Genomic DNA, 26,442 nt, shown 5'->3' on the forward strand with positions numbered 1-26,442 from the left:
CATCCGCGTAGTGCCTCCCACGGATTGCGTCCTTCATTGGGCCAAACGTATGGAAATCCGACGGTGCGAGATCGGGGCTGTAGGGTGCATGAGGAAGAACAGTCCACTGAAGTTTTGTGAGCTCCTCTCGGGTGCGAAGACTTGTGTGAGGTCTTGCGTTGCCATGAAGAAGGAGAAGTTCGTTCAGATTTTTGTGCCTACGAACACGCTGAAGTCGTTTCTTCAATTTCTGAAGAGTAGCACAATACACTTCAGAGTTGATCGTTTGACCATGGGGAAGGACATCGAACAGAATAACCTCTTCAGCGTCCCGGAAGACTGTAACCATGACTTTACCGGCTGAGGGTATGGCTTTAAACTTTTTCTTGGTAGGGGAGTGGGTGTGGCGCCACTCCATTGATTGCCGTTTTGTTTCAGGTTCGAAGTGATGAACCCATGTTTCATCGCCTGTAACAATCTTTGACAAGAAATTGTCACCCTCAGCCACATGACGAGCAAGCAATTCCGCACAGATGGTTCTCCTTTGCTCTTTATGGTGTTCGGTTAGACAACGAGGGACCCAGCGGGAACAAACCTTTGAATATCCCAACTGGTGAACAATTGTGACAGCACTACCAACAGAGATGTCAAGTTGAGCACTGAGTTGTTTGATGGTGATCCGTCGATCATCTCGAACGAGTGTGTTCGCACGCTCCGCCATTGCAGGAGTCACAGCTGCGCACGGCCGGCCCGCACGCGGGAGATCAGACAGTCTTGCTTGACCTTGCGGCGATGATGACACACGCTTTGCCCAACGACTCACCGTGCTTTTGTCCACTGCCAGATCACCGTAGACATTCTGCAAGCGCCTATGAATATCTGAGATGCCCTGGTTTTCGGCCAAAAGAAACTCGATCACTGCCCGTTGTTTGCAACGCACATCCATTACAGACGCCATTTTAACAGCTCCGTAAAGTGCTGCCACTTGTCGGAAGTCAATGAAACTATACGAGACGAAGCGGGAATGTTTGAAAATATTCCACAAGAAATTTCCGGTTTTTTCAACCAAAATTAGCCGAGAAAAAAAATGTGTTGCATTACTTATTGAACTGCCCTCGTATTTAACGCTGTCTGTTTTCTTGGTGTTTCCGTACTTGGTTTTTAAAATTATTTGTAGATTATTTTCATTCTGTCTTTACGAACAATATTTGTAGGCCTGCCTTCTCTGCTGTTTCTTTCAGAAGTTCAAGTCTTTTCTTTGCGTTCTCTAAGGTTCCATCTATTATGGCATAGTCTGCAAGGCCAAACGGTTTAATGCTTCTTTCGATCTACCCAGCTGTATCTATTCAGTAAGTTTTTGTTTTTTTTTTTTTCCCTCTACTTTCCATTCTCTTATAAATTTTTCCAGCATACAGTTGAGCAGTAACAGTAACAAACCGTCTCCTTGTCTGATTTCTGACAGAATTTTGAAGGCACTAGACGTTGTTCCAAAAAATTTAGCTTTAGATACACCGTCATTGCCAACCCGCCAGGGTAGCCGAGCGCGCTGACGCGCTGCTTCCTGGACTCGGGTAGGCGCGCCGGCCCCGGATCGAATACGGTCGGCGGATTAACGACGAGGGCCGGCGTGCCGGCCAGCCTGGATGTGGTTTTTAGGCGGTTTTCCACATCGCGCTAGGTGAATACCGGGCTGGTCCCCACGTTCCTCCTCAGTTACACGCGTCACAGACATTTGAAACACGTCCGCACTACGATTTACACTCGACGCAGACATTTGGGGTATACAGATACTGTCCCGGGGGGTATGGAATGGCGGCAGGAAGGTCATCTGGCCATCCCTAACACTAACATTGCCACATCAGTTGTAACCATGCCGACACTGCGATCGCTGTGGGACTATGGCGTAAGCGAAAGAAAGAATACACCGTCATTGCCGCTCCCAAGCCCGAGGCGCCATCTCGCGAGTATGGGGAAGAAGGAGGGGGGGGGGGGACGAGTAAGAAACTGGTAAGGAAAAACATGGATCAGCTGGCCCGGGTGGCTGTACCATGCAACGCTCTCTTACCAGGGTTACAATGAAGTCCTGAATGGCAAGGATGGCAGCCCTGCCCTTAGGGTTAACGTAAAAGTAAGAAATTAAAATCGAAACCTGTCTGTTCCCGGATGTGGTGGTGTTTGGTCAACGCCTGTACCCCATGGTAGGGGTGGTTGGAAAAGAACACTCCAACAATCTTAGTTTCAACGCTGGTACAGACACATCCACCCACATTTAAAAAATAGGATAATTAAATAGTGTGATGAAGCCGGCCGCTGTGGCCGAGCGGTTGTAGGCACTTCAGTCCGGAACCGCGTTGCTGCTACGGTCACAGGTTCGAATCCTGCCTCGGGCATGGATATGTGTCATCTCCTTAGGTTGGTTAGGTTTAAGTAGTTCTAGATCTAGGAGACTGATGACCTCAGATGTTAAGTCCCGTAGTGCTTAGAGCCATTTGAACCATTTTGTGTGATGAAGAAACGATTATTATTATTACACTCCTGGAAATTGAAATAAGAACACCGTGAATTCATTGTCCCAGGAAGGGGAAACTTTATTGACACATTCCTGGGGTCAGATACATCACATGATCACACTGACAGAACCACAGGCACATAGACACAGGCAACAGAGCATGCACAATGTCGGCACTAGTACAGTGTTTATCCACCTTTCGCAGCAATGCAGGCTGCTATTCTCCCATGGAGACGATCGTAGAGATGCTGGATGTAGTCCTGTGGAACGGCTTGCCATGCCATTCCCACCTGGCGCCTCAGTTGGACCAGCGTTCGTGCTGGACGTGCAGACCGTGTGAGACGACGCTTCATCCAGTCCCAAACATGCTCAATGGGGGACAGATTCGGAGATCTTGCTGGCCAGGGTAGTTGACTTACACCTTCTAGAGCACGTTGGGTGGCACGGGATACATGCGGACGTGCATTGTCCTGCTGGAACAGCAAGTTCCCTTGCCGGTCTAGGAATGGTAGAACGATGGGTTCGATGACGGTTTGGATGTACCGTGCACTATTCAGTGTCCCCTCGACGATCACCAGTGGTGTACGGCCAGTGTAGGAGATCGCTCCCCACACCATGATGCCGGGTGTTGGCCCTGTGTGCCTCGGTCGTATGCAGTCCTGATTGTGGCGCTCACCTGCACGGCGCCAAACACGCATACGACCATCATTGGCACCAAGGCAGAAGCGACTCTCATCGCTGAAGACGACACGTCTCCATTCGTCCCTCCATTCACGCCTGTCGCGACACCACTGGAGGCGGGCTGCACGATGTTGGGGCGTGAGCGGAAGACGGCCTAACGGTGTGCGGGACCGTAGCCCAGCTTCATGGAGACGGTTGCGAATGGTCCTCGCCGATACCCCAGGAGCAACAGTGTCCCTAATTTGCTGGGAAGTGGCGGTGCGGTCCCCTACGGCACTGCGTAGGATCCTACGGTCTTGGCGTGCATCCGTGCGTCGCTGCGGTCCGGTCCCAGGTCGACGGGCACGTGCACCTTCCGCCGACCACTGGCGACAACATCGATGTACTGTGGAGACCTCACGCCCCACGTGTTGAGCAATTCGGCGGTACGTCCACCCGGCCTCCCGCATGCCCACTATACGCCCTCGCTCAAAGTCCGTCAACTGCACATACGGTTCACGTCCACGCTGTCGCGGCATGCTACCAGTGTTAAAGACTGCGATGGAGCTCCGTATGCCACGGCAAACTGGCTGACACTGACGGCGGCGGTGCACAAATGCTGCGCAGCTAGCGCCATTCGACGGCCAACACCGCGGTTCCTGGTGTGTCCGCTGTGCCGTGCGTGTGATCATTGCTTGTACAGCCCTCTCGCAGTGTCCGGAGCAAGTATGGTGGGTCTGACACACCGGTGTCAATGTGTTCTTTTTTCCATTTCCAGGAGTGTATTATTATTGCTGAGTAGTACTAGTACTATTAGTACAAAGTGCGGCACGTAAAACCGACAAGTCGTCCACAACGCTAATGTTCCAGTGCGTCGCGCGCCCAACAATAATGGAAAACCAGAAACGCTCACAAACAGTCGCGCACGAACTAACCATTCCCTGTGATGTACCGAAGCTACGCGGAACTTTCTTGTTGCGTGAGGCCGCTGCAGCCGCAGCCAGTGAAACTCGTCGAAACCAGTTGAGAAAAAGACTTTATTGCGTGAAGCCGGATGAGTGTAAGTGTGCGTTAATACCGTACTCGTCACCCGAGCGTGTTGCCATTGTTGAAGCGTTCATTCACAGTGGATCTTTTGTGAAAACAAAGGATCTATTTCAGGAGGCAGCAAAAAGCACCGTACAGGGATTGATCGATCAGTGGCGGCGTACAGGATCGGTTCGAAATGCTCCCAGGAACAGACCACGACCTGTCTGCACACCTGAGTTAAAGATGCAGGTTCAGAAAATAATGACTAGACGTTCTCGTAAGTCATCCGAGAACCTGTATCAACAGGTTGAAGAGAGTGAGAGAAGTTGCAGACGTTGTTTAAGGGGTCTCAAGTTAAAACCGTACTGTATAAGTGTTGTGCTACAACTGAAGGCGCCAGACCTGCAGAAGAGAGAGAATTTCTGTTCATCGCTGTTGAGAAATGTTGCCAGTGGTGTCTCGGACTCACTAAGGCTCATCGTGAGTGACACGGCGTGGTTCCACCTGTCTGGGTACATACACTAATGGCCATTAAAATTACTACACCAAGAAGAAACGCAGATGATAAACGGGTATTCATTGGATAAATATATTATACTAAAACTGACGTGTGATTACATTTTCAAGCAATTTAGGTGCATAGACCCTGAGAAATCAGTACCCAGAACAACCACCTCTGGCCGTAATAAAGGCCGTGATACGCCTGGGCACTGAGTCAAACAGAGCTTGGATGGCGTGTACAGGTACAGCTGCTCATGCAGCTTCAACACGATACCACAGTTCATCATGAGAAGTGACTGGCGTATTGTGACGAGCCAGTTGCTCGGCCACCATTGACCAGACGTTTTCAGTTGGTGAGAGATCTGGAGAATGTGCTGGCCAGGGCAGCAGTCGAACATTTTCTGTATCCAGAAACGCCCGTACAGGAGCTGCAACATGCGGTCGTGCTGAAATGTAGGATTTCGCAGGGATCGAATGAAGGGTAGAGCCCCGGGCCGCAACACATCTGAAATGTAACGTCCACTGTTCAAAGTGCCCTCAGGGCGAACAAGAGGTGACCGGGACGTGTAACCAATGGCACCCCATACCATCACGCCGGGTGATACGCCAGTATGGCGATGACGAATACACGCTTCCAATGTGCGTTCACCGCGATGTCGCCAAACACGGATGCGACCATCATGATGCTGTAAAGAGAACCTGGATTCATCCGAAAAATGACGTTTTGCCATTCGTGCACCCAGGTTCGTCGTTGAGTACACCATCGCAGGCGCTCCTGTCTGTGATGCAGGGTCAAGGGTAACCGCAGCCGTGGTCTCCGAGCTAATAGTCCATGCTGCTGCAACGTTGTCGAACTGTTCCTGCAGATGGTTGTTGTCTTTCAGACGTCCCCATCTCTTGACTCAGGGCTCGAGACGTGGCTGAACGATCCGTTACGGCCATGCGGATAAGATGCCTGTCATCTCGACTGCTAGTGATACGAGGTCGTTGGGATCGAGCACGGCGTTCCGTATTACCCTCCTGAACCCACCGATTCCATATTCCGCTAACAGTCATTGGAGCTCGACCAACGCGAGCAGCAATGCCGCGATACGATAAACCGCAATCGCGATAGGCTACAATGCGACCCTTATCAGAGTCGGGAACGTGATGGTACGCATTTCTCCTCCTCACACGATGCATCACAACAACGTTTCACCAGGCAACGCCGGTCAACTGCTGTTTGTGTACGAGAAATCGGTTGGAAACTTCCCTCATGTCAGCAAGTTGTAGGTGTCGCCACCGGCGCCAACCTTGTGTGAATGCTCTGAAAAGCTAATCATTTGCATATCACAGCATCTTCTTCCTGTCGGTTAAATTTCACGTCTGTAGCATCTCATCTTCGTGGTGTAGCAATTTTAATTGCGAGTAGTGTAATTATATAGCTTGACTTCCCATACAACTGACCCTTGTAGAGGACGTGCATGGTTAGAGGGCAGTTAGCTCGGTACCTGGATGTAATGTAAACACAACTTACATTCCGTATTACAGTTACGCTGGCATTCTCCGTTCAGTAGAGTTGGGAAGGTTGAGACAGGTGCAGCCGGCATTCCTGCGCGTAACGGTGTGTTCGCGCCAGGCGAACCTGCTGCAGCTGCGTCGTGCCTGTTGTGTTGTGCCTGCCCTTTCTCTCTCTCTCTCTCTCTCTCTCTCTCTCTCTCTCTCTCTCTCTCTCCCCTTCCCACCCTCCCCCCTCCCTCTCTATCACTGCTCTGGCTTCGCCCGCCTCTGGAGAACGGAGTCCCCAGACGCACCGTTACTGCCTCACCCCGCGTTACCGTATGCAAACGGCCCAAAGCCGGCAGCTACCGTCACTGGCTGCTCCACATCCACATCTGCATGAATATTTCGCAAGCCAGTCTACAGTGTGTGGCGGATCGTTCTTCGTGACAATATCAACGATTTTCTGTCCTAGCTCATTCGCGTAATGAGCGAAGGGAAAAATGACTGCAAGGATAATCGTAAGTCCTAATTATCATTTCGAAACAGTGAAATAGTAATCTTAAAACTTAGTGATGCTATCAGCCCTTGTCTACATGTTCATCCTTCAGTGTGATACATTTCTTCCAACAATGGATGGCTGACGTGGCGGAGATCTCGGTTATAGAAATTTGCATTTTGGCTGTTCAGACCGATACTCCACACAAGCCATTGCACGGTGCATGACGGAGGGTACTCTATACCACTACTTGTCGTTTTCTTTCCTGCACCATTCGCAAAGAGAGCGAGGGAGAGTCCTAATTTATCGTATCATATCTTTGTAGTATGTATGTTGGCGGCTGTGGAACCGTTCTGCAATCAGCTTAAAATGCCGGTTCTCTAAATTTTCCCAATAGAGTTTTTCGAAAAGAACGTCGCCCCATCTCCAGGGACCCTCATTTGACTTCCTGAAGCATTTTCGTAGCACTTACGTGTTGTTTGAACCAACAAATATAGCAGCCCCAACGGAATTGCTTCGATATCTTTCTTCAATCTGATTTGAAACGGACCCCAGATTTTTTAGCAGTACTCAAGAATAGGTCCTGTGTGCGGTCTCCTCTCCAGGTGAACCACTCTCTCCTAAAATTCTCCCAATAAACCGAACTCGACCATTTGCCTTCCCTACCACAGTTTTCACAAGCTTGTCCCATCTCATATCGTTTTGCAACGTTACGCCCGATATTTAAAGGACTTCATTGTGTCAAGTAGGACACTAGTAATTCTGTAAACGAACATTACAGGTTTGTTCCTCCTACTCATCCGCATTGACTTACGTTTTTCCACATTTAGGACTAGCTGCAATTCATCACACCGATCCACACTCACGCTCATAAATTAAGGATAATGCTGATACATAGTGAAACAACGCTCTGGTGGGCGGTTTGCGGGTTTAAATCACCTCGTGGTATGACCATGCGGTGCATGTGACCTGCGGTCGTCGCACGGTGGCGCTGGCAGCACATATTGACGACGTTATGAGGGGTAGAATACTAGAGTGACTTGAGGCTGGTCAAACACAGCAGGTCGTAGCACGGGCCCTCCGTGTGCCGCAAAGTGTCATCTCAAGATTATGGCTACGATTCCAGCAGACAGGAAACGTGTCCAGGCGCTACAGTACTGGACGTCCACAGTGTACAACACACCAAGACGACCGATATATCACCATCAGTGCCCGCAGACGGCCACGGAGTACTGCAGGTAGCCTTGCTCGGGACCTTACCGCAGCCACTGGAACAGTTGTCTCCTGACGCACAGTCTACAGACCGCTGAACAGACATGGTTTATTCGCCCAGAGACCTGGAAGGTGCATTCCACTGACCCCTGGTCACAGGAGAGCCCGTAAAGCCTGGTGTCAAGAACACAGTACTTCACTCTGCTTGCCGGGGGGTCTCATCCGAGATGTGGAGGAGGTCCTGCCGGCGGCGATAGAGGTCACTCGGTGCAACCGACTGCAAATTGTTGCTCATGTTGGCACCAATGACTCCTGCCGTCTGGGTTCAGAGGTCATCCTCAGTTCGTGCAGGCGGTTGGCGGAATTTGTGAAGGAGGAAAGCCTCGCTCGCGGGGTGGAATCAGAGCTAACTATTTGTAGTATCGTTCCCAGAACCGATCGCGGTCCTCTGGTTTGGAGCCGAGTGGAAGGCTTAAACCAGAGGCTCAGACGATTCTGCGGAGATCTGGGGTGCAAATTTCTCGACCTCCGCTATCGGGTGGAGAGATGTAGGGTCCCCCTGAATAGGTCAGGCGTGCACTACACGCGGGAAGCGGCTACAAGGGTAGCGGAGTACGTGTGGAGTGCACATGGGGGTTTTTTAGGTTAGAGAATTCCCTCCCTAGGCCCGACAAGACGCCTCCTGAGACGCGGCAAGGTAGGAGTAGGCAAAATGCAACAGGGAATAACAATATTAATGTGCTAATAGTAAACTGCAGGAACGTCTATAGAAAGATCCCAGAACTGCTCTCATTAATAAACGGTAACAACGCCCATATAGTACTAGGGACAGAAAGTTGGCTGAAACCAGACGTAAACAGTAATGAAATCCTAAACTCAGATTGGAATGTATACCGCAGAGACAGACTGGGCAGTGAAGGGGGAGGCGTGTTTATAGCGATAAGAAGTGCAATAGTATCGAATGAAATTGACGGAGATCCGGAATGTGAAATACTTTGGGTGAAGGTCACTGTTAAAGCAGGCTCAGACATGGTAATTGGATGTCTCTGTAGGTCCCCTGGCTCAGCAGCTGTTGTGGCTGAACACCTGAAGGATAATTTGGTAAATATTTCGAGTAGATGTCCCCACCATGCTATAGTTGTGGGTGGAGATTTTAATTTGCCGGATATAGACTGGGAGACTCAAACGTTCATAACAGGTGGCAGGGACAAAGAATCCAGTGAAATTTTTTTAAGTGCTTTATCTGAAAACTACCTTGAGCAGTTAAACAGAGAACCGACTCATGGCGATAACATATTAGACCTTCTGGTGACAAACAGACCCGAACTGTTTGAAACAGTTAACGCAGAACAGGGAATCAGCGATCATAAAGCGGTTACTGCATCGATGATTTCAGCCGTAAATAGAAATATTAAAAGAGGTAGGAAGATTTTTCTGTTTAGCAAAAGTGACAAAAAGCAGATTACAGAGTACCTGACGGCTCAACACAAAAGTTTTGTCTCAAGTACAGATTGTGTTGAGGATCAGTGGACAAAGTTCAAAACGATCGTACAATATGCGTTAGATGAGTATGTGCCAAGCAATATCGTAAGAGATTGAAAAGATCCACCGTGGTACAACAACCGAGTTAGAAAACTGCTGCGGAAGCAACGGGAACTTCACAGCAAACATAAACATAGCCAAAGGCTTGCAGACAAACAAAAATTAGCCGAAGCGAAATGTAGTGTGAGGAGGGCTATGCGAGAGGCGTTCAATGAATTTGAAAGTAAAGTTCCATGTACTGACTTGGCAGAAAATCCTAAGAAATTTTGGCCTTATGTCAAAGCGGTAGGTGGATCAAAACAAAATGTCCAGACACTCTGTGACCAAAATGGTACTGAAACAGAGGATGACAGATTAAAAGCCGAAATACTAAATGTCTTTTCCCAAAGCTGTTTCACAGAGGAAGACTGCACTGTAGTTCCTTCTCTAGACTGTCGCACATATGACAAAATAGTAGATATCGAAATAGGTGACAGAGGGATAGAGAAATAATTAAAATCGCTCAAAAGAGGAAATGCCTCTGGACCTGATGGGATACCAGTTCGATTTTACACAGAGTACGCGAAGAAACTTGCCCCCCTTCTTGCAGCGGTGTACCGTAGGTCTCTAGAAGAGCGTAGCGTTCCAAAGGATTGGAAAAGGGCACAGGTCATCCCCATTATCAAGAAGGGACGTCGAACAGATGTGCAGAACTATAGACCTATATCTCTAACGTCGATCAGTTGTAGAATTTTGGAACACGTATTATGTTCGAGTATAATGACTTTTCTGGAGACTAGAAATCTACTCTGTAGGAATCAGCATGGGTTTCAAAACAGACAATCGTGTGAAACTCAGCTCGCGCTATTCGTCCACGAGACTCAGAGAGCCATTGACACGGGTTCCCAGGTAGATGCCGTGTTTCTTGACTTCCGCAAGGCGTTCGATACAGTTCCCCACAGTCGTTTAATGAACAAAGTAAGAGCATATGGACTATCAGACCAATTGTGTGATTGGATTGAAGAGTTTCTATATAACAGAACGCAGTATGTCATTCTCAGTGGAGAGAAGTCTTCCGAAGTAAGAGTGATTTCAGGTGTGCCGCAGGGGAGTGTCATAGGACCGTTGCTATTCACAATATACGTAAATGACCTTGTGGATGACATCGTAAGTTCACTGAGGCTTTTTGCGGATGATGCTGGGGTATATTGAGAGGTTGTAACAATGGAAAATTGTACTGAAATGCAGGAGGATCTGCAGCGAACTGACGCATGATGCAGGGAATTGCAGTTGAATCTCAATGTAGACAAGTGTAATGTGCTGCGAATACATAGAAAGAAAGATCCCTTATCATTGAGCTACAATATAGCAGGTCAGCAACTGGAAGCAGTTAATTCCATAAATTATCTGGGAGCACGCATTAGGAGTGATTTAAAATGGAATGATCATATAAAGTTGATCGTCGGTAAAGCAGATGCCAGACTGAGATTTATTGGAAGAATGCTAAGGAAATGCAATCCGAAAACAAAGGAAGTAGGTTATAGTACGCTTGTTCGCCCACTGCTTGAATACTGCTCAGCAGTGTGGGATCCGTACCAGATAGGGTTGATAGAAGAGAGAGAGAAGATCCAAAGGAGAGCAGCGCGCTTCGTTACAGGATCATTTAGTAATCGCGAAAGCGTTACGGAGATGATAGATAAACTCCAGTGGAAGACTCTGCAGGAGAGACGCTCAGTAGCTCGGTATGGGCTTTTGTTAAAGTTTCGAGAACATACCTTCACCGAAGAGTCAAGCAACATATTGCTCCCTCCTACGTATATCTCGCGAAGAGACCAAGAGGATAAAATCAGAGAGATTAGAGCCCACACAGAGGCATACCGACAATCCTTCTTTCCACGAACAATACGAGACTGGAATAGAAGGGAGAACCGATAGAGGTACTCAAGGTACCCTCCGTCACACACCGTCAGGTGGCTTGCGGAGTATGGATGTAGATGTAGTCTGAACAGTGATTCTCGCCGGGTTTTCATCTGGGGTGAACCAGGAACCAGATACCAACCTATTAATGTCCTTGAAAGGGACCTTTATGGAGGTCGTCGTTTGATGGTGTGAGGTGGGATTATGATTGGTGCACATACACCCCTGCATATCTTTGACAGAGGAAATGTAAGAGGTCAGGTGTATAGGGACGTCATTTTGCACCAATATGTCCGCCTTTTCAGCGGTGCAGTGGGTCCCACCTTCCTCCTGATGGATGGTAACGCACGAACCCACCGAGCTGCCATCGTGGAGGAGCACCTGGAAACAGAAGATATCAGGCGAATGGAGTGGCCTGCCTGTTCTCCAGACCTAAACCCCATCGAGCACGTCTGCGATGCTCTCGGTCGACGTATCGCTGCACGTCTTCAGACCCCTACGACAGTTCAGGAGATCCGACAGGCACTGGTGCAAGAATGGGAGGCTATACCCCAGCAGCTGCTCGACCACCTGATTCAGAGTATGCCAACCCGTTGTGTGCTCTGTGTACGTGAGCATGGTGATCATATCCCATATTGATGTCCGGGTACATGTGCAGGAAACAGTGGTGTTTTGTAGGACATGTCTTTCGGGATCGTTTTCTCAACTTATGACCAATACCATGGACTTAACAGATCTGTGTCGTCTGTGTTCCCTACGTGCCTATGCCGTTAGCGCCAGTTTTGTGTAGTGCCTCGTTGTGTGGCACCACATTCTGCAATTATCCTTAATTTATGGACATGAGTGTATAAATGAGACTGCTTACAAAACACTCGTGCAACCCATCCTAGAATATTGCTAAAATGTGTAGGACCAGCACCGGTCCAGACAGGACGAACAGGGGAGTACAATGCTTAAACGTTCGTTCCATTTCATATCGCTTTGCAACTTTACGCCCTGACATTTAAAAGACGTGACTGTGACACGCAGTATGCTACTAATGCTGTATTGGAAAATAACGGCCTGGTTTTTCCAACTCATCTGCATTACCTTGCATTTTTCTGCATTGTACAGCTAGCTGCCAACATCACACCAACTATAAATTTTGTCGTCTTTTATCTTGCTACAGTGACTCAACTTCGAGACCTTCCTGTACATCACAGCATCTTCAGCGAACAACCACTGAATATTGCCCTCCCTGTTCGCCGAATCATCAGCGAACAACGGCGATCCTGTCACACTTCCCTGGGCCACTCCTGACGATACCCCTGTCTCTGATGAACACTCACCGTCGAGGACAACGTACTGGGATCTATTATTTAAGAAGTCTTCGAACTTCTCACATATCTGTGGACTTATTCCATATACTCGTACCTTCGTTAACAGCCTGCAATGGGGCACCGTGTTAGATGCTTTCCTGAAATCTGGAAATATGGAATCAGCCTGTTGCCCTTCGTCCATAGTTCTAAGTGTATCATGCGAGAATATGGCAAGGAGCGATGCTTCCTAAAACCACGGCGATTGGTGGACATACGCTTCTCAGTCACCTCATCATCTTTCTCGAAATGCCTGCCACACTATTATTTGTCCATAAGGAACCTTTAGAGAAAGGAGAATATGGGAGTGACGTAAAATTTGATACCTCATGAGTGACTATATTTTGGAGTTGCGACATGGAGTAGAAGCACATCCTGTACATCTTCCCTCGACGTTTCGTCTTGATAGCGTGCCGTATCCTCGTCAGGAGATTTCAGGTAGTACGGTCCTCTGGCGGTTTGCTCCTTACGAACATAACGTATTACAGTGGTGGTCAACCTAGGCCCTGCCGCCCACTAGGGGGCTTTCCAGCTTTCATGGTAAATGTAAATATCGTGTGACTAGGGCCTACCGTCGGGTAGTCCGTTTGTCGGGTGCAAGTCTTTCGATATGACGCCACTTCGGCGACTTGCTCGTCGATGGGGATGAAATTGGTGATGATGATGATGATGACAACGCAATACCCAGTGCCTGAGCGGAGAAAATCTCCGACCCAACCGGGAATCGAACCCGGGCCCTTAGGATTGACATTGTCGCGCTGACCACTCAGCTACCGCTATGCATTAACTTGTTAAAGCCTTTTTGATCGCTGTATACTTTTTGAATTCTCTTAAACATAACGTCAGGTAGTAAAACGTATAAGTATTCCCTTTGTGTATGCAGCAATTAAAGCTTATCTGTTAGTAACGAGATGCAATTCCTTTTTCTGTTGCAGGTAAGCATCAAAGACTGGAGCTAGCGGATATTTGACGTAGCGGATCAAGGTACTGTTTAATGACATCTGTTTCTAGCCGCAAACGTGCATTGACACACTGATATTTTGTTGTAGCTGCGATGCTAAGTGTCGCTGAGGTGACATGGTTGACGGAGTTTGAAGCGTGAGAATTTTCTGGACTTTTGTATAAGTTGCGATTCTATTTGATAATCCTCTGGATCATTCTAAAATCTTTGCTTGTGTCGTGTATGCGAGTAGGCTCGACACACATTACGGAGGGAGGCGATACGCACGCCGCACGTATTTGGCGAGGCCTCGTAATATCCTTCCGGTATATACGAGGTCTGTTCAAAAAATTTCGCAACATTCGTAAATTCGCGCCAATGATGTGCTGGAGCGAAATGCGGTTGGTGTCCCTGCTCACTCCTGTGTTTAATGTCTAACTGCCGCAAGTTTCATCACTGATTGTCTGTTAGTTATTGTTCAGTGCTGTATTGAGTAGAACGTTATTTCTAACAGTTTGCGAATTTCGAGGTGGCAGAGTTAGAGGAGCAACGCGTCTGCGGTAAATTTTGCGTGAAACTCAAGAAAACCTTTACGGAGACACGGAAAATGACGCAAGAACCCCTCGGCGATGAGTTCTTAAGCCGTACTCGGCGTTACAAATGGTTCACACGGTAGCACCACATTTTGAAAGCTTCTATTCTCTTCTTGTCCAAACTGGTTATCGTCCATGTTTCACTTCCATACATGGCTACACTCCATACAAATACTTTCAGAAACGACTTCCTGACACTTAAATCTATACTCGATGTCAACAGATTTCTCTTCTTCAGAAACGCTTTCCTTGCCATTGCCAGTCTACACTTTATATCCTCTCTACTTCGACCATCATCAGTTATTTTGCTCCCCAAATAGCAAAACTCCTTTACTACTTTAAGTGTCTCATTTCCTAATCTAATACCCTCAGCATCTCCCGACTTAGTTCGACTACATTCCATTATCCTCGTTTTGCTTTTGTTGATGTTCATCTTATATCCTCCTTTCAAGACGCTATCCATTCCGTTCAACTGCTCTTCCAAGTCCTTTGCTGTCTCTGGCAGAATTACAATGTCATCGGCGAACCTCAAGGTTTTTATTTCTTCTCCATGGATTTTAATACCTACTCCAAATTTTTCTTTTGTTTCCTTTACTGCTTGCTCAATATACAGATTGAATAACATCGGGGAGAGGCTACAACCCTGTCTCACTCCCTTCCCAACCACTGCTTCCCTTTCATGCCTCTCGACTCTTATAACTGCCGTCTGGTTTCTGTACAAATTGTAAATAGTCTTTCGCTCCCTGTACTTTACCCCTGCGACCTTTAGAATTTGAAAGAGAATATTCCAGTCAACATTGTCAAAAGCTTTCTCCAAGTCTACAAATGCTATAAACGTAGGTTTGCCTTTTCTTAATCTTTCTTCTAAGACAAGTCGTAAGGTTAGTATTGCCTCACGTGTTCCAATATTTCTACGGAATCCAAACTGATCTTCCCCAAGGTAGGCTTCTGCCAGTTTTTCGATTCGTGTGTAATGAATTCGCGTTAGTATTTTGCAGCCGTGACATATGTTGCTTAAGAGAATCATAACCGGTGATGAGACGTGAGTCTACGGTTATGATGTTGAGACCAAGATTCTCCAAGACCAAAAGAAGCTCGTCATGTCAGGTCAAATGTCAAAACTATGCTGATAGTTGTCTTTGACTTTGAAGGATTAGTTCATCATGAATTCGTGGCACAGGAACAAACTGTCAATCGATGGTACTATCGGGACGTGTTGCTACGCCTGCGAGAAAATGTGAGAAGGAAATGATCTGAAACGTGGCGAGACAATTCATGTCTTTTGCCTCACCATAACGTACCTGCACATTCATCCCCGTTGGTGCGCGACTGCTGCACAAAAAACGAAATCACAGTGCTACGTCTCCAGACGGTCGCGCGGGGTAGCCGAGCGGCCTGAGGCGCATCGTCAAGGTCAGCGCGGCTCCCCCCGTTGGGTGTTCGAGTCCTCCCTCGGGCATGGGTGTGTGTGTTGTCCTTAGCGTAAGTTAGTTTAAGATCAAGTAATGCGTAAACTTAGGGACCGACGACCTCAGCAGTTTGGTCCCGTAAGACGTAACCTAGATTTCCAGAAAACTCTCCAGACGTCGCCCCTGCGACCCAATATCGGGCCGCTTGACATCCGAATGCTCCACAAATGGTTCCATACATATTCTATTGGGGACAGATGTCAGCATCTTGCTGGCAACGGTTGTACCTCAACATTACTCGGACACTTCATACAGACACGTGTCATATGTGGAGGAGCACGATGCTCTCTCATGAGAGGTAACACGTGAGGACCGTTGTACAATCAAAGTTCCCTAACTCACAATCATCGTTGTGGACTGGAACCCTGACCACGAGTAAGCCTGCCCTCGCATTTGCATGCACTCCAACATCGGGCCACAGACACTTCGGAATGCCCCACAAGTCCGCATACTGCTCGATTAGACCAAGTGGCGAAGTGGAAACACACAGTGAGAGCGCTCTGAAACACTGTATGCCGTGTACCGCACTGTGTGTTTAGCTTGGCTGTAGCCGCAAAGTTTGGTCACGCCTCCCTTCGGCAGTGAGGTGACCTTTCGTGGGGTCGCGGGACGTTAGTAGGAGATAAGAGTCCTAGCGGTGGTGGAGGAGGAAGTGATTGTTGGACGCAGCGGATCGGTGGAATTACGTTGTGGGCCAACAAGTGGTGTACCGTAATGCTGGACATGAGCCTAACCTGCCGCCTAGACGTGAAGATTGCTTCTGGATGACGCAGTCTCATTGGGGTACTGTGTTCGGCCAACGTTACCACCCGGCCTGTTTTCTGCTCATTCGTCCGTAGCGCGCCCATTATGGATGATTGATTTGTTTCTCGTGGAACTGGAATTACGTACCACACGGCGGGCTGGTTTTGAGGGTGCTTATTAACGAACGAGAATTAGGTTGTGTGTGCCGCGCTGTATGAGCAGGTCGCGTGTGGATATTGATGCTAACTAGTATTCATAAACCAGCTTCGTGCCCTGTTATTGTTTGGAGAAGAAGTGCCGTGTTTATGCGTTGTGCGTCGCTCGTCTCACGAAATTTTAACCCTGGATAGCTGATGGCAGCAGGAACCAAAGTTACTAATATTGTGCAGGTCGACACCGCACCATTTTTTAACTACGGAAACTTGCCACCACGCGCTCCGATTGGCCGTGGGATTGCCCTGTTGCCGTTCGCTATGGTTGTCGGTTCAGACATACAAACGGCCCTCTTCCCGTCACTGCCTCAAGATGACACGCACACGTGTCGTTTGTCTCCACCTCACGTCAGAGTCATTCACCCGTAAGCTTCGCTTCGGAACACACACACACACACGTCACCTGCGATTTAGTCCTACAGTAAGCATGGTGGCACAGTATTCGTTTGAAGAACAACGAGATATGGTTTTTGTTTATGGACCAGCCGACGGTAATGCACAAGAAGCTCGACGGTTGTATGAGAAACGGAGCCAAGCAACACGCCACCCACACCCGCAAACGTTTACAGCAGTTCACCGGCGACTTGGCGAAACAGGCTCGTTAGCGGGATGTCATGGTGATGCTGGAAGACCCCGAACACGACGGGATGCTGCATTTGAAGGGACTGTTCTCGACCGCTTCGAGGAAGCACCTACGAGAAGTACTCGAGCAGTTGGACGCGATATGGGGCTCACATGTCGGTTGAAACGTCCCCTTACCAAAATTAATGAATTACTGTGCTGATAAGCCTCTTCCATTATTTGATTTTCAAACAGCTGTGCAGAACTGAACGTACTCAGACATTTCGCTCTTTACCTATTCTGATCAACACTAAACTGACACACAATATTTTTAGCGCAACGCAATCTGTCTTTCAATAATCCCTACAAAAGAATGGCCCTGAGTAACATTAACCTATACCTTTCACAAATCACTTACCTCACAAAAATCTTCGTTACTCGAAGGGATGGCTAGATGACAAATGTAAGGATGTAGAGGCTTATCTCACTAGGGGTAAGATAGATACTGCCTACAGGAAAATTAAAGAGACCTTTGGAGATAAGAGAACCACATGTATGAACATCAAGAGCTCAGATGGAAACCCAGTTCTAAGTAAAGAAGGGAAAGCAGAAAGGTGGAAGGAGTATATAGAGGGTCTATACAAGGGCGATGCACTTGAGGACAATATTATGGAAATGGAAGAGGATGTAGATGAACATGAAATGGGAGATACGATACGGCGTGAAGAGTTTGTCAGAGCACTGAAAGACCTGAGTCGAAACAAGGTCCCCGGAGTAGACAACATTCCATTGGAACTACTGACGGCCTTGGGAGAGCCAGTCCTGACAAAACTCTACCATCTGGTGAGTAAGATGTATGAAACAGGCGAAATACCCTCAGACTTCAAGAAGAATATAATAATTCCAATCCCAAAGAAAGCAGGTGTTGACAGATGTGAAAATTACCGAACAATCAGTTTAATAAGCCACAGCTGCAAAGTACTAACACGAATTCTTTACAGACGAATGGAAAAACTAGTAGAAGCCGACCTCGGGGAAGATCAGTTTGGATTCCGTAGAAATACTGGAACACGTGAGGCAATACTGACCTTACGACTTATCTTAGAAGAAAGATTAAGGAAAGGCAAACCTACGTTTCTAGCATTTGTAGACTTAGAGAAAGCTTTTGACAATGTTGACTGGAATACTCTCTTTCAAATTCTAAAGGTGGCAGGGGTAAAATACAGGGAGCGAAAGACTATTTACAACTTGTACAGAAACCAGATGGCAGTTATAAGAGTTGAGGGACATGAAAGGGAAGCAGTGGTTGGGAAGGGAGTAAGACAGGGTTGTAGCCTCTCCCCGATGTTATTCAATCTCTATATTGAGCAAGCAGTAAAGGAAACAAAAGAAAAATTTGGAGTAGGTATTAAAATCCATGGAGAAGAAATAAAAACTTTGAGGTTCGCCGATGACATTGTAATTCTGTCAGAGACAGCAAAGGACTTGGAAGAGCAGTTGAACGGAATGGATGGTGTCTTGAAGGGAGGATATAAGATGAACATCAACAAAAGCAAAACGAGGATAATGGAATGTAGTCGAGTTAAGTCGGGTGATGCTGATGGTATTAGATTAGGAAATGAGACACTTAAAGTAGTAAAGGAGTTTTGCTATTTGGGGAGCAAAATAACTGATGATGGACGAAGTAGAGAGGATATAAAATGTAGACTGGCAATGGCAAGGAAAGCGTTTCTAAAGAAGAGAAATTTGTTAACATCGAGTATAGATTTAAGTGTCAGGAAGTTATTTCTGAAAGTATTCGTATGGAGTGTAGCCATGTATGGAAGTGAAACATGGACGGTAAATAGTTTGGACAAGAAGAGAATAGAAGCTTTTGAAATGTGGTGCTACAGAAGAATGCTGAAGATTAGATGGGTAGATCACGTAACTAATGAGGAAGTATTGAATAGGATTGGGGAGAAGAGAAGTTTGTGGCACAACTTGACCAGAAGAAGGGATCGGTTGGTAGGACATGTTCTGAGGCATCAAGGGATCACCAATTTAGTATTGGAGGGCAGCGTGGAGGGTAAAAATCATAGGGGGAGACCAAGAGATGAATACACTAAGCAGATTCAGAGGGATGTAGGTTGCAGTAGGTACTGGTAGATGAAGAAGCTTGCACAGGATGGAGTAGCATGGAGAGCTGCATCAAACCAGTCTCAGGACTGAAGACCACAACAACAACAACTCGAACTACTGTTATATAGCGAGCGCCACTACTGCCAGCTAAATAAAAGATTGTAACTACTGAAGGCACTAACTACTGATAGGCATAGTTAGCAAATGAAAAATTGTCATAGAGAACAAACAATGTATTTACCTTAATAGTGTTCAAAAGTCATAACATATATAGCAGTTCATTGCATCCAATCTTACAAATTTACTGTCTCTGATGAACACACGTCCAGATCATCCGGTCTCAAAACTCCGCCATTTCTCTCCCCACATCCACCACTGCTGGCGGCTCACCTCCAACTGTGCAACGCTACGCGCTGTTAACAGCCAACTGCCCAACACTACAATAGCATATACTCCAACAATGCAAACCAACCACAGCCTTCACACAGCACAGTCAGTGATTTTCATATAGAGCGCTACGTGGCGTTACCAACAGAAAAACCTAAACAGCCTACTTACACGTTTAGTCTGGGAAGTTTTGAGGGAGCCAGCATACATTTAGTTTCCACCCTGTCCAATACCTAAATCCTGTGGCGGACTATGAACACAGGCTAGGGTTTTGCCGGTGGGTTCTGCGACGTGTTGCACGAGATTCCGACTTCCACGCCATTGTGTTGTTTACCGACGAGTCCACCTTCCATCGGGATGGCCTTTACAACACTCGAAACGGTTCAGCACTGGTCAAGGGGAAATTCTCATGCCACGTACGTCCACGGACACAAGGAACTATTTTCCCTTAACATTTGCGCAGGCATTGTGGGTGACATCTGGTTGGGCCGGTCCATCTACCGCCTCGGCTTACCGGGGCAAATTACCTTCACTTTCTACAAGAAACTCTACCCGACATGCTGGAAGATGTTCCCCTGGACATACGGCTAAGCATGTGGTTGCAGCATGATGGGGCACGCGCACATAACAGTCGTGCTGCGCGGATATTTAAATGAACTCTTCGACTAAGGGGTAATTGGCATAGGTGCTCGTAGCACATGGCCCCCGCTAGACCTCACGCCGCCGGAATTTTTCCTGTGGGGATTCTTCAAGGTGCTAGTTCGCCCAGACGCGAACCACCTAGAAACGAAGAAGTATTAAGGGATTGCATTCAATACGCCGCCGATCACATCAGGTCAATCTTTGAAAGAGTTCGGCAAAACACCGACGTTATCAAGATAGTGTCGCGTGAGAGGGTCGCCAGTTCGATCACCTGCTTTAAGTAAACAGTGTCCTAGCTACAAAAGAGGCCCTTTTCAGGGCCGACACAGTTTGTAAAAGACTTTCTGTACGCGAACTAACAGCTGTTGACGGTTTGTTCCCTGTTCGTCTTATCATGAAACTACAGTGGATGTGTCGGGACCCCGGCGGATTCACCCCCAGAGTGTAAGGCTGGCGGGCTACCTCCGAGCGTGCGGCTCACTTGGATACGACGCCATCTCCGGCAGGCAATCCATTTGCCGCCATGCGTTGTCCAGGACGTCCGGCAACAGGGCAATCCCGCGGCCAACCGGAGCGCGTGCAAGCTTCCGCAGTTAAAAAATGGTGCGTTGTCGAGCTACACAACATTAGTAATTTTGGTTCATACTGACATCAGCTATCCAGGGTTAAAATTTGTGACGCAATTATTCTCCACCCTGATTGTTACCCCTCTGTGTAATCCTGACCCTGTTACTTTACTGTGCCTGGAAGGTATTTGTTTCTCACGTATTGTGTTGGTTCAGTTTAAAGTGAAAATGTGACGATTATAGGTTCAAGATATCATATGGCTCTGAGCACTATGGGACTTAACTTCTGAGGTCATCAGTCCCCTAGACCTTAGAACTACTTAAACCTAACTAACCTAAGGACGTCACACACATCCATGCCCGAGGCAGGATTCTAACCTGCAACCGTAGCGGTATCGCGGCTCCAGACTGGAGCGCCTAGAACCGCACGGCCACTCCGGCCGGCCCAGATATCATATCTTGTGTGTTATGATAAATCTCTGTACTGAACAGGACGAAGCATAGTGGTTAATATTTTTTTTATATCTTACGTTTGTTCTAAGGCGTGTGGCCTGATATTCTTCTTTGTTTATTTTTTGGTGGTAATTATTGATAAGAGGTCCGATGGAACACCAATCATTACTTTGTGGAAACAGAAGTAACTGTTACTAAGATTATTAAGGGAATCCCTCCTCATGAATTCATATATGAAGAGTGTCATATGTTGTCTTTGGTGGCTTCTGTGCATGGTAACTCACTTGTGTAATAAAACTGATTTTGAGGCATGTCACTGAACTCAGTCGAATCGCTCCATTCGCATTCCTGTCCGGTGTTTCCACTAACGCGCTTGATCTGTAAGGTGATAGCGTTGTCTCGCACGAGTATCTGCCATCTCTATATCCTCCATAGTGATGCTGCTCGAGCCCCTCATAAAGGGTTCCCCCTCTAAGAATCGTCAGGCGCATTTTCCCTGATGTTTCGGCAGGTATTTGTAGTTTAGCTTTTGCAACGTGTAGCTGGCGTCACCCGAAACAGAACACTGCTAATCACGTGTTTGGTGCGATGCCCAGTGTCGTCGGAATACGTCGGTTCGTTTCCCGTTCCAAACGAAACTATTCTTTAAGCGGTTTCTTATATGCCCATTCGATGGAGCCCATTCGATGGAGGTCATTTGACAAAGTGCTCCCCGATTAGTCTAGTGCGATGTTCGTTTTATCGGTATGTGTTAACAGGGACAGTAAAACTCGAAGAATAACCAATACTCCAGTAGAGGTTGAGCAGCCCTGCTGCGAGGCGGTAGCAGTAAACGCGAGACCAGGCTGTGACGTCACTGCCAGAGTACCGGTTACTCTTCGTGTTTTACTGTCCCGCTTAACACTTACCGATAAAACAAAAATCGCACTATACGGTTTGGGACCAATTTTTCGAAAAGGTATTTTTAAAAAATCATTTTGTTTGTAACGGAAAACTCTTCTCGTCGGCAGTGACCGTCACGTGCAAATGGTGATGAGCAGTGAGTGTTTGCGCTCATTACAACTGCACAGTGGAAAAAAGAAATTGCGAACACCAGAGGACACCCGTACACTCAGCCCCGCTTGGTAAAATCACTAAACACGAAGAACACCTAACGCACTCTGGTGGCCGTTCCAGTAGTCAGAGAGAACTGCAGCTGTAGTCATTCACACACTCGCAGATGGTGAACGTGTCCGCAGCAACGGCGACAACTTGCTATGCCTTCTGTGTGCTTCTCTTTTCTTCTTTTTCTGTCAGGCAGTTTAGTTTATGATGTCCAGACCGCGTGCTGCCTCGTCACATCTACATCAGCATCTACATGGACACTCGGCAAATCACATTTAAGAGCCTGCCACAGCGTTCATCGAACCACCTTCACAATAATTCTCTATTATTCCTCTGTCTAACAGCGCGTGGGGGAAAAAAACCAACAAATATATCTTTCCGTGCGAGGTCTGATTTCCCTTATTTCATTACGATGATCGTTTCTGTCTATGTAGGTCGGCGTCAGCGAGATACTTTCGCATTCCGAGGAGAAAGTTGGTGATTCAAATTTCTTGGGAAGATTCCGCCGCAAAGGAAAACGTCTCATTTTAATGATTTCTACCCCAAATCCTGTATCAGGCCCGTGACACTTTCTCACGTATTACGCGATAAGACAAAACCTGCTGCCCTTCTTTGAACTTCGCTGTACTCCGTAAATCCTATGTGGTAAGGATCCCAGACCACGCAGCAGTACACCAAAAGAGGGCGGACTAGCGTTGTGTAGGCAGTCCCTTTAGTAGATCTGTTTTTAAATGCCAGTGAAACGCAGTCTTTGGTTTGGCTTCCACACAACATATTCCATGTGTTCTTTCCAATTTAATTTGTTCGTAATTGTAATTCGTAGGTATGTAGCTGAATTTACGCCCTTTAGATTGGTCTGATTTATCGTGTAACCGAAGCTTAACGGATTTCTTTTAGCACTCACATGGATGAGCTCACACTTTTCGTTATGTAGGGTCAGTTGACAATTTTCGCACCATACAGGTGGAAGTCCCATGCTTCTTGACAGAGCGTAGGGGAACGATGCGGGAGACCCGCACCGCCGTACTAGGCAAGGTCCCAATGGAGATGGTTTGCCGTTGCCTTCCTCCGACCGTAATTGGGATGAATGATGATGATGAAGACGACACAACACCCAGTCATCTCAAGGCAGGGGAAAATCCCTGACCTCGCCGGGAATCGAATCCGGGACCCCGTGCCCGGGAACCGAGAAGGCTACTGCGAGACCACGAGCGGACCATACAGATAGCTTTCTTTAAATTGTTTCGCAATTAGTTTTGATATTCTGATGGGTTTACTAGGCGATAAACGACAACACCATCTGCAAATAACCTCAGACAGATTGCTCAGATTGTAACCTAAATCGTTTATGTAGATAAGGAACAGCAGAGGGCCTATAGCATTACCTTGTGGAACGCCAAAAATCGCTTGTGTTTTACTCGAAGCCTTTTTGTCAATTACTACGAACTGTGATCTCTCTGCAAGGAAATCACGAATGCAGTCGCATAACTGAGACGATATTCAGTAAGCACGCAATTTCACTAGAAGCCGCGTGTGTGGTACAGTATCAAAATCCTTCTGCAAATCTAGAAATACGGAACAATTTGAAACTCGTTGTCAGTAACACTAAACACTTCGTGTGTGTAAAGAGATAGTTGCATTTCACAAGAACGATGTTTTCTAAATGCATGTTGACTGTGTGTCAATAGACCGTTCTCTTCGAGATAATTCATAATATTTGAGCACAATGTATGTTCCAAAATCCTGTTGCATATATACATTAACGATGTGGGCCTGCAGTTTAGTGTATTACTCGTAATACCTTTGTTGAATGTTGGTGTGACCTGTGCAACTTTCCAATCTTTGGGTACGGATCTATATACAGCGAGCGATTGTGTATGATTGTTAAGTATAGAGCTATTGCATCAGCGTACTCAGAAAGGAAACTAAGTGATATACAGTCTCGACCAGAAGACTTGCTTTTAGTAAGCGATTTCAGTTGCTTCACTACTCCGAGGATATCTGCTTCTAAGCTACTCATATTGTCAACTGCTCTTGATTGTAATTCTGGAATATTTACTTCGTCTTTTTTGGTGAAGGAATTTCTGAAGGATGTGCTTAATAATTTTGCCTGTGCAGCATTGTGGTCGATAGTATTTCCATAGCTATCGCGCGGAGAAGGCCTTGATTGTGCCTTGCGCTAGCATCCCTTACATACTACCAGAATCTCTTTGGGTTTTCTGCCAGGTTTTGAGATAAAGACCAAAATTTCGTCTGATGCTGGATACAGTTTGACTCCGTGGCGCTACTTTCGTAACTACAGGTCCGCCACATTTGAAGAAGAATATGATAAAGAAAGGGAAATTCTTTTCTGTACGATTTTTCTCTATACACACCTTACGCAGTGTTACCCCACTTCAAACGTGTACTTCAAGTGATATCAAGAACAGAAGTCTGAAAAACCACAAATGGATATCAACACCGAGTTTATTATTGATACTATGAATGTCTCAGGAAGAAGAAACAAATAGCCTTTATGTGGGTGACAACACGTTATGGATTCTCAATGAAAAAGCAGATCAGTTCTCAAAGCAGACAGCGAGCAACGGCACACCGCTAGCCATAAAGCTTCCCTATACGGAATATGGATAACCTATTCGGAAAAGATTGTCGAATCTTGGCTGGAAGAATGGACGCAAAGCTCATCACACAAAGCAGGTGCCTATGCCCAAATACTAATCCGAATTCCGAAACGACTTCAGTTTGCGAACGTTTATGGATCCCGGCAAGCGACGTACACATTAAGCAGAATGAGGGTCAATCTTGGTACGTTTCCAGAGCGCTTAAACCAACGGCTGGTCCTAGCGGAGGCTGTAGTCCTCCCTCGGGTATGGGTGTGTGTGTTTGTTCTTAGGATAATTTAGGTTAAGTAGTGTGTAAGCTTAGGGACTGATGACCTTAGCAGTTAAGTCGCATAAGATTTCACACACGTTTTTGAACTTAAACCAACTGCAGATAAACCGATCACCTGCTGGTGGTCGTGATGGTAACACTCAGTGAGATGGGAACCGCATATTATTCCAAGGCAGAAAACATAGTGGGGCGAGGAACAAGTTGTATTTGCTATCAGGAATGAAATTCCGCAGCAAGTGTCAGTCAAGTCCTTGCTATCTGAACCCAACGCTAAAACTTACAATCGAATGTATATGTAATGGACAGATAAAGATATAAAGTTCCGTAGGAAACACGAAAATACTCTTTTTTAAATGCACGTCACCGAACCGTTCTATAAATTAAATAACGTTTTCTTATACACGCAACCAATTGAATATAAACGAACCTACACACCAAAAGAAGAGGATGTTGAGTGAACAGAGTCGTTATTGTTACGCAACACTGTTCGAGTGGTGTCTAATAGAAGTAATAAATAAATAAATGTAAACAAATAAATAGTTGGTTTGTGCGCTAGGACACACACTACAAATCAATATTTGCCAGGTAATATGAATGTGTAATTTTCATCAACATACAGTTTAAAACCTTTTTCGACTTTGAAACACGAAAATACTCTCTTTTAAATGCACGTCGTTGAAGTATCGTGTAACGAAATATGTAACTTTTAACACTTCTCTAAATTAAATAACGTTTTCTTATACATGCAACCAATTGAATAAAAGTCAGTAATAGGCACATTATTTTTACGTCTCTGAGGTAGTATTCATCGTTCAATTAACTAGCCTTTTATTCTCACGAAGTAATGAATGCTGTCGACAGGGGATCTCAAATTAATTTAGTATTTCCAGATTTGCAGAAAGCTTCCGACGCCCTTCCTCACAAGCGATTTCTAATTACATTGCGTATCTACAGAGTATCGTTTGTGTTGTGCGACTCGGTTCGTGATTTCCTGTCTGAAAGATCACAGTTCTTAGTAAATGACGGAAACTCTTCGTGTGAAACACACAGATTTGAGCAGCCATCTTAGATTGTATGCAGAGGATGCTGACATCTACCGC

General features: G+C 46.6%; 1 protein-coding gene across 2 annotated transcripts in view; it reads left to right on the forward strand.

Moving 5' to 3' along the window:
• Positions 1–26,442, forward strand: part of LOC126424991 (uncharacterized) — a 435,043-nt gene that overhangs the window by 98,425 nt on the left and 310,176 nt on the right. Inside the window, exon 2 of one of the 2 annotated variants that reach the window (XM_050087888.1) lies at positions 13,597–13,645. The exons of the other annotated variant lie outside the window; for it this stretch is intronic. The gene's annotated coding sequence lies outside the window, so the exon portion shown is untranslated. The remainder of the gene's footprint in view (positions 1–13,596; positions 13,646–26,442) is intronic. 2 annotated transcript variants of the gene reach the window in all.

Source organism: Schistocerca serialis, chromosome 10, assembly GCF_023864345.2.
Source record: "Schistocerca serialis cubense isolate TAMUIC-IGC-003099 chromosome 10, iqSchSeri2.2, whole genome shotgun sequence".
Lineage (NCBI taxonomy): Eukaryota > Metazoa > Arthropoda > Insecta > Orthoptera > Acrididae > Schistocerca > Schistocerca serialis.